Source organism: Fistularia commersonii, chromosome 25, assembly GCF_037954325.1.
Source record: "Fistularia commersonii isolate RoL2024-O1a breed Wild chromosome 25, RoL_Fcom_v1.0, whole genome shotgun sequence".
Taxonomy (NCBI): Eukaryota; Metazoa; Chordata; class Actinopteri; order Syngnathiformes; family Fistulariidae; genus Fistularia; species Fistularia commersonii.
The window spans coordinates 8,677,468-8,691,035 of NC_141308.1; positions in this window are offsets into that span (position 1 = coordinate 8,677,468).

Here is a 13,568-nt window from a genome sequence, read left to right on the forward strand (position 1 = left end):
AGCACCATCCTCTGACCCCGGACAGTCAGTCCCGCCCAGCTGCTCCCCGCACCGCGGGGGGTGATGATGCCGAGCGACTTGGCGGTCAACAAACTTCTCCGAGCGCCTTAAGATAAGTATAACTTATTTTAAAGATTTAACTCTTTAAACCTACTGCTCTTTAAATCTGAGTCCCCCAAATAAGAAATAAAATACTTAAAAAAAAGGGGGGGACATTCTTAATAGCATTCTTTGATGAAAATGTTATTCCAATGCTTTAAAGACATAAAAAACGATAATAACTTCGAAATGAAATAATTATAGTCATGAAAAGTGACATTCTGAAAAGGAATCTTGGATTAAAATGTAAATCCACTGCCTGAAGAAATAAATGGTTGACATTCCTAAAATCAATCTTTGATGAAAATGTTGTTATTCCACAATTTAAAAGATTGTTAAATAGCTAATGATAACTTGGATATAGAAGAATAATAAAAAATGAAAAAGTGACATTCTTAAAAGCAATCTTTGATGAAAATGTTATTCTACTGCCCAAAGAAACAGAAAACAATAAAATTACTTAGAAATAAAATGACAATTAAAAAAATGACATTCTTAAAAGCAATCTTTTATGAAAATATTATTATTCTACTGCCTAAAGAAACAAAAAAAAACAATATAATAACTTAGAAATAAAATTGCAATTGAAAACAGTGATGTTCGTAAAAGTAATTTTTGATGAAAATTTTTTTTATCGCTCTGCCTGAAGAAAAAAAATAAGAAATAAAGATAGTTATTTATCCACGGAGCCCCGGAAGCAGATCTTCCTAATTGAAAAGTTTGCTGAAAAAAAATAATAAATGAAGATAGTTATTTATCCACAGAGCCCTGGAAGCAGATCTTCCTAATTGAAAAGTTTTGATTCATGAAGCCGCGCCCCCTCCCGGTTGGCTTCCTGCTTTGTGTCTCCCTGCTGTTATTTGTTTTATTACCCCTGATGTTTGCTCCCAGACAACCCCCTCCTCCCCCGACACACTTTCAGCCCCTCGGCTCCTGCACACTTTGGCTGCCGTACAATCGATCAACAAGTCCAAAACAGTTTGTTTTGTTTTTTCAGATTCCAGCTGCGAATTGATTTGTCTTTTAAGTGAATGTGTAACAGTTGTCTTTTAAGATTAAAAAAATAAATAAATCCATAACCTTATTTCCAGGCATCCGGGAGATAGTGCCACGTAATAGTGGTTAAAATTTGGTTTGTTTATCCCCTGGAAAAAACAAACAACTTTGTTCTGTGCAAACCAACAGCGGCCTCAATCACGATACAAGGGTGGAAAACATGTCCTTCTGCATATAATAAGAGGAGAAGCCGTAACAAATAATCGCAGATGAAGATGGGCTCTCATGGTGCACGTCACCTCATCCTCGCAAGGCATGTATTTCTCAAACAATGGTTCTGTTAAGCTTGGCATGTTTATAATAATCTTTTCATGAGAAATCAATTTAGCTTGGTACGTCTGTATCTTTTTGCAGTCTTGCTGACAGGATTGGTGACATGATGGAAAGTTTATGGTACCCGTTCACAGTAAAGACCTTCCTCTGTTCTTCTGTCATGTCACTGTGAACAGAAACTTTGTATAAAAAAAAAGGGAACATTCCCTCCATTTGCCCCAGGCTAACACGGAGAGGCAGCAAGATAACTTTCAGGAATGTGTGGTATTATGATGGAATTTTCACTCTTAAGATAGGGCAATGTAAAGAAATGCAATTTCTTTATCTTATTTATCCTTATTCAGTATCACCTTTGCTTAAACAAGATAACATTGCACGTCTTTATGCTGACTTTGTGCAAGTTAATGACGCTTTGGGAATTTTGAAATGAAGCAAAAAATTGAAGTAACGTTATTTTATTTTAATGTTTCCATATTCCATTGTAAGGTTTTACTCCGTCATTTAAACTATGTGCCTGATAGTAACCCCTCTTTTTAAAAACAAGATATTAAGTTTCAGCAATTACGTTTTCACTTTTACAGCATTGATCCAATTTACTCGAGGAAAAAATTAGGCAATTAACCAATTAAGCTGAAAATTGCCAGTGGATGTGAAGGATAGAAAGGAGTGAAGTTCTCATTGAAATGAATGATGGAGGGCTGTACAGCTGGACAATGCAGAATTATCAAAACCAGGACTTGGATGCACTTTGAACGCAGTCATGTGTTTAATGAAATGTGAGTGTTTCACATGCTTGTTTGACAGCTCCTCATAGATAGTAAATTACAGCAGCCGTGGGACATGGAAGTTGGATGGCCAAAGTTATTGTTGGGCCTGTACCTCACTTTCCTTGTTAGCTACTTTATTACTTTTCTGTAATGTTGATGTGGTATTGAAATGAGTATTGGTGAATAGTTGTTTCACAGATGTGAGGGAGTCTGGGGAAGCCAAAGGTTAGCGTGTTGACGGGCAAGATAGCACATCATATACTTAAGGAGGCACTGTTGAAAGCAAATGTCATGAGCTGCAAAGTTTTCACCACGTCTTGCAACCTATAAGAAAAAAAGGACTTTTTAATGCAGCTCTGTGAAATGTTAATTCATGCTAAAACATGTTTTAATACATTACCTTGGCCTCCTTTCAATTTGAGTGGAATCCAGTGTTGTGCATGACGGTGATCTGAAATGACTATGATATGTGAAATGAACTATTTTGCAGTTTTGAAAATCAAAATGATAATTATAGCTGTACTTTCTCTCAACAACATGGCTTATGAATGAATTCTGAATAATGATTTCAACCTTAATATAGCCCCGCAATCCCCCAGGATTCTGGAGCCGGCGATTTTATGAAGTCTGGATCCCTTGAGTGCTTCAGATGTCATTCCAGAACACATTCTGAACCACATTTTCAACAGTGGAGCATATTGTCTATACATCAGTGGCAATTAATAAAAGTTGTTTTTGGCATTTTTCTCTAAAAATATACAATAATACAAGTTTTTTTTTCCATACTTTTTAATTCCCTTGCGGAAATGTATCAATTCATATCTATTTAACCCATCATGTCTGAGCCATGGCCAGAGAGCAGCCACTGAGCCCAGGGAGCAGTTAGTGGTTTAGTGTCTTGCTCAACAACACTTGGACAGACAAGGAGCAGCTCCGGAATCAAAACTGGAACTTTCCAATTCCTTGACAACAACTCCAGCATCCGAGATTGTGTGTACATATAAATTAGTCAACACTTCCTATTGCTGCACAAATCAACAGAGAAAAGGGAAGAAATGCATATTACTAAGGCCCTAATTGACTTTCCAATTTCATTAATCTGAAGGTTCTCAAATCCAGTCATTTGTGTGTGCATTGCAATGCCGCATAGGCTCTTGACATCACCAGAGCAGTTATTCTGTTGATGTAGACATTTTTTTTCACAAGGTCCAGCCTCCAACCAAGACTTAAATCTCACTCCTGCCTGCATTATATTGGGAGTAAAATGTTTCCAGTAATATCTTGGCACATCCAGTGGTTGAGATTGATGCATGCAGGCACAGATCGGAGACAATGCTGTCCCGAACTACTGTCATTTACCAGTTTCCATTAGGCTGCAGGGATGATAAATATAGTGAAAACTATACACTTTGCTTTTCCCAATTCTAAAGATGCTGTGATCTAGAATACGTCATACTATCGTGGGCAGAATTTGATATCTTTGTGGTAGTTTCCCGATGCATTCATGATGGTCCCTGCCACGTGGAAACATACATAACCAGTCCAATAAGTGCGTGTGGGACACAAACCACATTTTGTATTTGCAGGTTATGTTATGCTGCAAAATTTTCCCCAGGAAGACTCATGAATCACGCACATATGATTGTCATTCATACTATCTGCAAGTTTTCCCCATAACCTAAATGGCATCCTTGCCAGCACTTTGCATGTATATCTCTTCCAGAAGAACAGACAACAACCATTTCACTGAATTTTTGCCTGGGCATTTTGAACATAAACAAGGAGATCTCCAAAGCAAACCAGACATTAGAATCAAAAATATTTTATTGATCCCGGAGGAAATTGAGTGATCTCAGATGCTCCATGTAGAAAAGAAATAAAAAGGAATAAAATATGATGAGATGAACAGAAATAATAAAAAAAAAATAAAGATAATAAAATAGAGGTGTTGTAAGGGTTTAGGATAAATAAGTTACAAGAGCAAAATACAAGCAGATGGATTGTTAGATGAGATGAGATGAGATGAGATGAGATGAGATGAGATGAGATGAGATGAGATGAGATGAGATGAGATGAGATGAGATGAGATGTTATTGCTGGACGGAGTTAAAAAGTCTGATCGTCAGAGGCAAAAGACCTCCCGTGATGTTTGATAGTGCAACCTGGGGAAATCCGTCATCTGCATGTCTCAAGCAGTTCACATTCCACTGGGATCTGTTTTCAGCTTTTCCTTTTTTACTTTCCTAATTCAAATTATTAGTTTGCACCAGACTTGCTTCTACCGAACCCTTGCTAAATCATTGACATAGTATCCCGATGCTTCTGGAATCCTCTACTACTGTTGCCCTCTTTCCCAAAACAGTCGGCTGAGAAATTCTCCCTATTGTTATCTTTACAAATAAAGGCAATTCGTAATCAGAGTTAATATCCTTGCTTCTTCATTATCAATAATTTTGCTCCAATTATTACATTTCAGTAATTACAGACAGTATCATAGTTATTACTAAAACGCTCGCCATTCAGCCACACAGCGAATCAGTTGTCAGGGCTGTGGCAAGGAGTTTATTTTTGGGGGGAATAAACTGCCCTCCCCTTTCTTTTCTCATGGTAGTTGCTAAAGTCAATTTCCACAGGTACCAGCAGGCGAGCTGCAGCCTCACCCCAGAGAAGTGTCTATTATCCGTCATGGTACGATTTGGAATAAGAACAAGGCTTCCTTTCCTCTTGATTGAGTATTTTGCACATAAAAATATTTAGGGTTTGGACACAGAGCTGACATTCTTGTACAATTTAATATTCTTCTGTCAGAACAATCATATTTATGATAGCAACGTTGACTAACCCTGGAAGCACTTTACAGGGTGGTAACTGGGAAATAATGCTAACATCTTAATCCTGCCCTGCTCCCTGTTGTTAATGCAGTAAATGGAATTATAGAGTAGAAGAGTAGGTTTTTTTTACATTCATACCTACAGAGTGGATATTTCTGGACAAATTTTTGTTTTGATATCACATTGAAACATTTAACCAATTGTTTTTATACGCTTTCAAATTTTTTTTAAATTCCAAATAACACCATGACATTAAATACGTTCAGAATAAATTCCTGGACCGTGTACGGGGCTTCTCTATCCAAGAAAAGCCTGCCCGATACCCATCAAAGAATCCCTGAAACCAAAAAGCATTTGTTTTTGTTTTCTGTGTCTATTACCGCTGAGAACAGCTGAGAATTAATTTCACAGCATTTATTTATCCCAAAAAATAAATGCTGTATGTCATTCTTGCAGAGTATTTGGCCCCATCCAGTGTATTATGTGCTGCAGCATAGGTTGAAAGGACGCTTACCAAAATAAATTGATTATAGTGGGCCTTACAATGGGTGTAAAATCAAATAGATTCTTTCGTGTCTTATTTCAGTGCCTTAAGGGACTCCTTTTTTTTTTTTTCTTTTTTTTGGTATGGTTGCGTAACTGCCTGGTAATGACATTGAGGACAGAAGTTCTTAAAAAAGAGTGAAGTTGTGCTGTGAATTGTTGCAGCAAAAAAGTATTGCTCGAAGCATTAGTCTAATATAATCATCAGCATTCCATATATTTCACCAGGCGCCGAGTTAGTTCTGTGACCATACTGATGTAAGCCAGAAGAACAGGCAGCCTCCCCTGCGGTCCGAACAAATGCAAGGAACTTGTTTTCTGAGGGTAAACCTCCTACCCGATAGTCATTCCATATCAAAACAATACCAGTGTCTTACAATTACTTTACCAAAACAGTGTTAACACTGGGATTCAGAGTCCATCTGAGAAAGTTAATATGTTCCCAATGAGGATGATTTATTTCTACCATTACCTCAACATTTCGCCATAATTCACCCTTAAATGTATTTGTCTGAATTAAACCCTGTTTTGTGTCTGAAAAAGGTTTATGGTTCGTGGTCTATATTCTGTCATATCTTTGAGCCGACTTACAGAGTTGGTCTTCGTGTTTTGGCAGCGGCTTCCACAAACTCATAGAGGGCAAAGAAAATGTACAGGTAAGAATATCTACGAGTAAACCTTTAACCTTTTTGGCTCTCGGCCGTAGACAAGATTTTTAAACCTCTTAATACTAACTGTGGGGTGCTGATGGTGAAGCAACCTATGATGCAGATCACAAAGCAACTGAGAATACAAGTTAGCGCTTATAATAGAAATCCCAATGGCAGCACCCTCTCCGAAGCATTAATTTAATTTGATTTTCATTCATTTCTCAGCAATGCCATCGAGACGTGATTGGGCTGTTTCACTGGGCATCTGGGCTTCTACTTTGAGCGCAGCTGCAATTTTGATTAATATTCTCTGGCTCGATCGGACCTCGAAGTAAAATATGAGTAGCATTACTGTGAGTCCAGACATAAAACACCGACCCGGTCAAGCCTCGTCAGACATATAAACTGTGTTGTGAATGCTGTGTCAATACCTACTCAAGGCCTGAAAAGTGGAGGTTGCTCCATAAATGTTCTGTGCATGAACATGACAGCAAAAAGAGTTGCACTTCAAGGGATGAAAAACGGTCCAAAAACCTTGCGCCGTTGCCAATAAATTTCTCCCCCTCTCTCTGATATATTACAGAAAACATTATTCTGTACACGGACTCTTATCTGGCATTCTGCATTTACTTGGGCTGAAAAATAGATGTGGATAGGGAATGTAAATGTGGCAGGGATACTTATTATGATGTGGTAAGTTGAACAAATTTATGGGGGTAACCCTGTTTTTCTACTTTGTGTGTTGCACAAGCGTAAACCAGTAAATAATCAATGAAAAACCTGTATCTAAATCCTGGGATTGTTTTAACATTTATGGCAGGTGTCATAAATCCTCAGATTGTAATGCTTGGGGGAAAATCAGTAGAGCATCAAAACTCTTTGTATTCCCACAGACAATGTTCGTGGAAAATCATTCTTGACTCCAGCGAGCGGTGCGTGCCAAATTGTTGATTCCACATGCAGATGCATGGAATGATAAATCTGGGTTCAGGAGGAAAATTGGAAATCCATGTACATGTGTTCCATAATTTTTTGATTTAAATTTCTACTCATGCATCACCAAAGAGCTGACGACTAATTACGTTTGTTTGACGGCACGCATGTTACCATCACGGGCCGGAGCCTCCCAGGGGAAACCTTAATCCCGATGGAGGTTTTTTCAAAGAAAAGCAGAAACACAATACTGCAGTCGGCTCCAAGTTTAACAGGTGTTATAAACAGGTTAACCAAAGTTTCAGCGCGCTCATCAGGAGTCACAAGCCCATTTGTATAGATCAGCACTTGCAATATCCTCTTATAGATTATTTCCCCTTAACACTTTCCCTCACAGCAGTCAAATGAACCTGAGAGGAAGTCCTCCAAAGCTGAGGGAGCGAGTGATCAGCGATGATCTATCTGTCAATGAATGAGCATAAGACAAAGTTTACTATTGGAACAAACCTTTTCGAAAGTGTCCACATTCAGATAATATTTGGGGTGCTACAACCGCTGGCCAAAAGGGCAACCGCATTCCATTCAAACGCCTCGCTCCTTCTTGGTCTCGGCCTCTCTGGCTTCAAATCTCCCTGCGTTTGATCGATGTGGTTACATCGTTCCAAAGATGGAGAAGTGATGGGGAGCTACAGATGATCACAGCATCTTACTTGTCAAAGCGGGAAAGGGCGGCACAAGCCTAAACACAAAAGTTTTAGAATGGTTATCTTGTCTCAGTAAACCAGTCTTTGCACAACATTGTAGGTTTTGGTCCCACACCGCTAAACTGAATTCAGCCATCTTAAATGCAGTTAAATGCACTGACGAGTCGTAGATGTCAGCCAATTAAATGTGTTAATTATGGTCTCATTGTCTTGCTCAAGGACAATTTGACACGGTCCCTGAAGTGCTACAAACAGTATGGGCAATGAACCTTGGTTACGTGGAACGTCCAAGAATTTCCATGACAGCAGTTGAACACAGTAATTGAGATTCATGCAAATGAATTATGCAAAAGATGAATCGCCGCATAATGCATATCTTTAAGAATTTTAAAACTATAACTTTCATCTGGGACAGAACGTGTCATTAGTCATTAGAGTCTCAGATCCCTGTCTGCATTGTTGACATCAACAGTATTTACAAACACAATTGTCATGCAGTTTATGGTTCAAGTTAAGGGGGGGGGGGGGGGGGGGTGACACTATATAATTTCCCAAAAATATTTACAAACCAAATAATAAAAATCATGGGTGGCACAGTGGTTAGCACTTTGGCCTCACAGCACAAAGAACCCTGGTTCTATTCCGACAAGGGGACCTTTCTGTGTCTCCCTGTGTCTGTGGGAGCTTCTCTGTTGTCCTCCCACGGTCCAAAAACGTGCAGGAGCATAATTTGAAAAAATTGGAAAAATTGCCCTGAATGAGAGAGTGAATGGTTGTCTGTCTCTGTATGTGGCCCTGAGACTGACTGGCGACCAGTCCAGGGTGTAACCCGCCTCTCGCCCGATAACAACTGGGATCGGCTCCAGCATCCCGCGACCCTGAGTGAAGGATAAGCGGAAGACGGATGGACCGATGGATAATGAATTCTCAGGTCATGACACAAATTTTGACACGTCATATTGTTGAGCAAGACACTGAATCCCTAGCCGCTCCCCGGGTGCTGCCAACTGCTCATGGTTCATCCATGATGGGATAAATGCAACAAAATAATTTCCCACAAGGGATGAATAAAGTATGGTGAAATAAAAAAATGAAAACAACCAAAAAATTCCAGGAGCTGAAATAGACCTTAAGTGTGCCCCGCTTAAGACAGATCCATTGCTAATTTAAATTTATTCCTTCATTTAATGTTTATAAAAAAAAAACAATTAGCGTGAGTGCTGGTTGTCATGTTGCGTGTCTGTTGCACAAAACAAAGTGAAGGGGTTCATTTGCGAGTTGATGCAATGTATCAGCACGCATGCAGACCGGTCCAGACCTCCGCACCAGCATCTGAAATTTATGATTCAAACAGTACGACTGAAGTTGAGCAAAATGACTATTTATTCTCAACTTGTGGTGAGAAGTAATATGATCCATGTGGATAGGCCTGGAGCTCCCTGGCGCTACATTTCACACTTCAGACCTTCCTTCTTGAAATGTCAGAGAGGAAAACATCTCTCCTCTGCTTTCCCGAGCTGTGGATTGTGTGGAGATCAAACATCCATTCCTGCATATTCCTTCTCAGGTACAGTGGTTTTCCCTTTAATGCTATTACAGTGCCCTCTTCTGGGGCATTACAATAGCTTCACATCATTACCTCTATGTGGAAAATATAAAAGTAAAATGAACAATTTTCATTTGCATAAACAGAAATCTTACAGGTACCGAAAAACCTCAAAGGTTTGGGAGCTCTTTTATAAATACTTACAGGCAGTCATGAGGAGAACATATAGAAAATCACATTTTAGTTTGGGTTTGATTTGTGCTGCATTAAAATCAGTCCATCTGTGCATCTGTTAACGCTGAAAAAATTATTTTGATTTTTCATTAAGAGTTTAAGCGTCCCTCTAACTTCTGATTCATTAATAATATACATGTCTGTTGATTTATTGCTAGCAAGTATTTATCATAGATTTAATATAAAGAATGAACATAAGGGATTAGTAGGCTATTTACCTCCCATTGTTTGCCTTATTATCATTTTTCTGCTGAAACTTCACGTTGGTCTCTTCTTGTTTGCGCGAATGTGGTCAAAGATGCATACAGCTCACAAGGACATTCAGGAGTGAAACCTCTGTTTGAGAGGAATTTCATTGTACTCAGCACAGTGTATCATATATCAGCACAATTTTTCCCTATACACATACTTACTGGAATTTCTCCAACAGAAGCCTGATCTGATTCTCCCTCTCATCCAAGGTCTTGTTCAAAATGTTGAGTTCTCTCTGTTTCACCAAAAGTTCCTTCTGCAGATGATGGTTAGTTTCCTCTAGAGTCTCACAGACAGCCTGCATAAATAATAGATATAATAAATAAACAAACCCCAAATCAGCAAGCATATGTCCGGAAAATCAGGCCAAGTATATTTAAATAACACCAGAGATGATTTGGTTGTGACCTCTCATTTGATCAATCCAGGCCCTGATTTCCATTCTCTCCTGGTGTTTAAGGCTGGGCAGTGACCGCAGTGTTCAGTCTTGGAACGGCCAAGAGTAGAACTCCAGGTAAATCTCTAAATACCCTTCCAAAAATGTGTAAGCTGGTGTAACTTATCCCATTTCAAATCCTGCAATGTCCTCGCCTCCATCCTGACGCTTGCTACTGATAATGGTTTATCCGGAAACCCTGCAAAGATGGTTTAGCTCTCCTCTACTGGTTAATTAGGAAACAAGGTTTGACTCTAATGCCTTTTGGGTTTTCATATTAACACGAACACATGCAGAGATATACTCTGCATAAGACTTTGTTTGTTTTTTGTGGATTTGTTTCCGATCAGTTTGATGGGTGCACAGAGGTATACGTTTTGAGGGTCATGCGGAGGGACTAGCGGCATTCTGGTCCTGGAAATGACACAGTCTAGCTTAGTTAGTGTTGATTTCAACTCTGCAGATCATTATACAGAAACGAAAAGAAAGAAAAGTCACCCTGATGTCTTCCAGATTGTCAAATGGATTCAGTGGATCAACAAAACACAAAAAGTGTCTGACAGCCTCACTGGGGAGCACAAATATGAAAGTCCAAATCACACACAGCTTTGCAATATCATAATAAGATAAATCAAGACAAACATTTGTCCTCCTAAAACACACACCTGTTGATGATGTCCTCATGGACTGTCAAATTCTGCAAGAACGTCTGCAGCCCAATCTGCCTCTCCTCCAGAAAGTCTTCATCGTAGTTGTCTTTGAACCAGCGTTTAGGAGGCAGGGCCAGATGGAAACTAGGAAACATCTCTTTTAGCTGCACCAAACAAAACAGAGGGAAATTTGAAGGTTATTAGATTAAAATAGATGATCTGCATCCAACCACATTAAAAAGATGCCAAATCCATGTTGTGGGATTTGGAACCAAAGTATTGAAATGTAACACAATTTTGGTTCACTACTAAAGCAGCCTCATCTTTTGGTTGTCAAAATAATGTAAATACTGTCTTGGCATCATCATTTTGATTTATTAAAAAAAAAAAACAGTTATATATTAGCAAAGGGAATTCTGCAATCTGGTAGAACAACAAAAACAACTTTGAACCCTCAACTGATGATTCAACTGGATAGACAACAATAAAACCACCTTGGAACGCCAGTTTACAAGCTGTTTATTTCACACTCTAATAACCTCAGTTGTTCTCAAAGGCTGCTGTGTGTGAGCTGTACATGAGACAGTTGCATGATGGGTCCTGACCTTATTACTTAGCCCGCAGAATTCTGCATATCTTCTGAAGATTACCCAGCTGGCCCCTCCTTTCCCTATCACCAAGATCTTATAAACCTATGGCAAAGATAGAATTGTGACCCAAACTAATCATGGAAACTACCAGTGGGTGGGCGGTTGCTGCTGCGATGCAAGATATGGAAACAAGAAGGCACAATGACAACCCCTCATATTAGAAATTTTAACTTACTGATCTAATTTGGGGAATTTTGGGGGAAAGACCCCAAAATTCTCTCTGAGAGCACGGATTTACTCAATCAGCTGTAAGGGGCAGTAAAAGTGATTTTTGGAGAGGAAATAGTATGATAGGGTGGCACGTTTGCACAGTGGTTATTTCTTCAGCCTCACAGCACAAAGGACTCTGGTTCAGTTCCAACAAGGAATTGAACTCCTGTGTGGAGTTTGCATGTTCTCTCTGTGTCTTCTCTAGTTTCCTCCCAAAAACATGCAGTAGATAAATTGGGGAAAATTGCCCCAAATGAATTATTGTTTGTCTTTAAATGCTGCCCTGCGATTGACTGGCGACCAGTCCAGGGTTTACCCTGCCTCTCGCCCAATGACAGCTGAGATAGACTCCAGCATCCCCTTCCACCCTGAGTGCAAGATAAGCAGCAGATGATGGATGGATGACGCTGCGATCATGTAAACATTAGCAGACAAAAGTTTATTTGTTTCGATAAATGCTAAGTTGCATCACACTTACTTGTATTATAACCAGTGAATACGTTAAATTGAAAAAATCAATGCTTGCTTGGGTTTGGAGCGCTTCTCGAGGCATGATTTCATGTGGAAATAACAGAGCCCTCCCTTATTCCTTACCGTGAATTTTTTCCTCTCCTCTAAGGTCTCATAGCCGAGAAGCATTGGGGTAATTGTTGTCATCTTGTCACGCACAACTACATCATGGGGAGCAAGTCCAAGTGTCGATCCATCATTAAGGGTTCATCGTGAGGTCTGATGTTGCAGATGAGCATAAAAAGTTACCCAAAGGTGATTTACGCAGTTTCATTTTCCTTACCGAGCAGAAGTCTCTTCGGTTGAAGTTCTATACCCCTTCCTCGGAAATATTTGAAATCCACATTACGTGAAAATGATGTGAAAGCTGTGAGATGTTCTAGATGTGTTACCACTGCAAGGTTGAACTGTTCACAGGACAAGTATTGTCACATGTGTCTAACCTACAATCTGACAAAGCCAGAGCAAAGGGATAAAGTGCAGTGAAGTTTTACTGACACAGTGTCTTTTTTAACCTAAACAGCAAGTTTAATCTAGATACCTGTTAAACATTAAGCACATAAAATGAACATAATGTCACCAGTCAGCTAAGGCTATACTCGTGGCATAGTCTTCCTTTGGAATTCCTACTTCTGAAAAGAGGTTATGTTGCAAGAATTCAAAATACAAATTCAGACTAGCTTCATCACACCTAAGAATATTCAATAATACGCAAACTGAAGAACAGCAACAAAATCATTCAGGGGCCATCATGTGATTTTATTGGTTTACAGTGAACATCAATCACAGCAGAAAGAGGATTGGTCACATGATTGGCAGAGACAAAGTGGTCAAACTTTTCTCACCTGTTGACATCCAATACATATGTTCCTTCGTAAAGTTTCGTAGTGTTATCTTGAGTTGCGAAGTTCCTGCAGAGGTGGGATCGCTTCCTGACTGGCAGACCCCAGTCTGTCAGGATGGGTAATAGGACCTCAGCCAGCATAACCATGAGCACGGGTACTCCTAAGGGATGTGTCCTCAGCCCAATCCTCTACACCCTGTTCATCCAAGACTGTGTCGCCTCCCATGAGGACAATGTCATCCTGAAGTTTGCAGACGGCACCGCACTGACAGGACGCATCCCCGGCGGAGACGAAACTGTCAACAGGATGGAGGTGGCCAGTCTGGTGAAGTGGTGTGAGGGCAACAACCTCACCCTCAACACAGACAAGACGAAGGAGA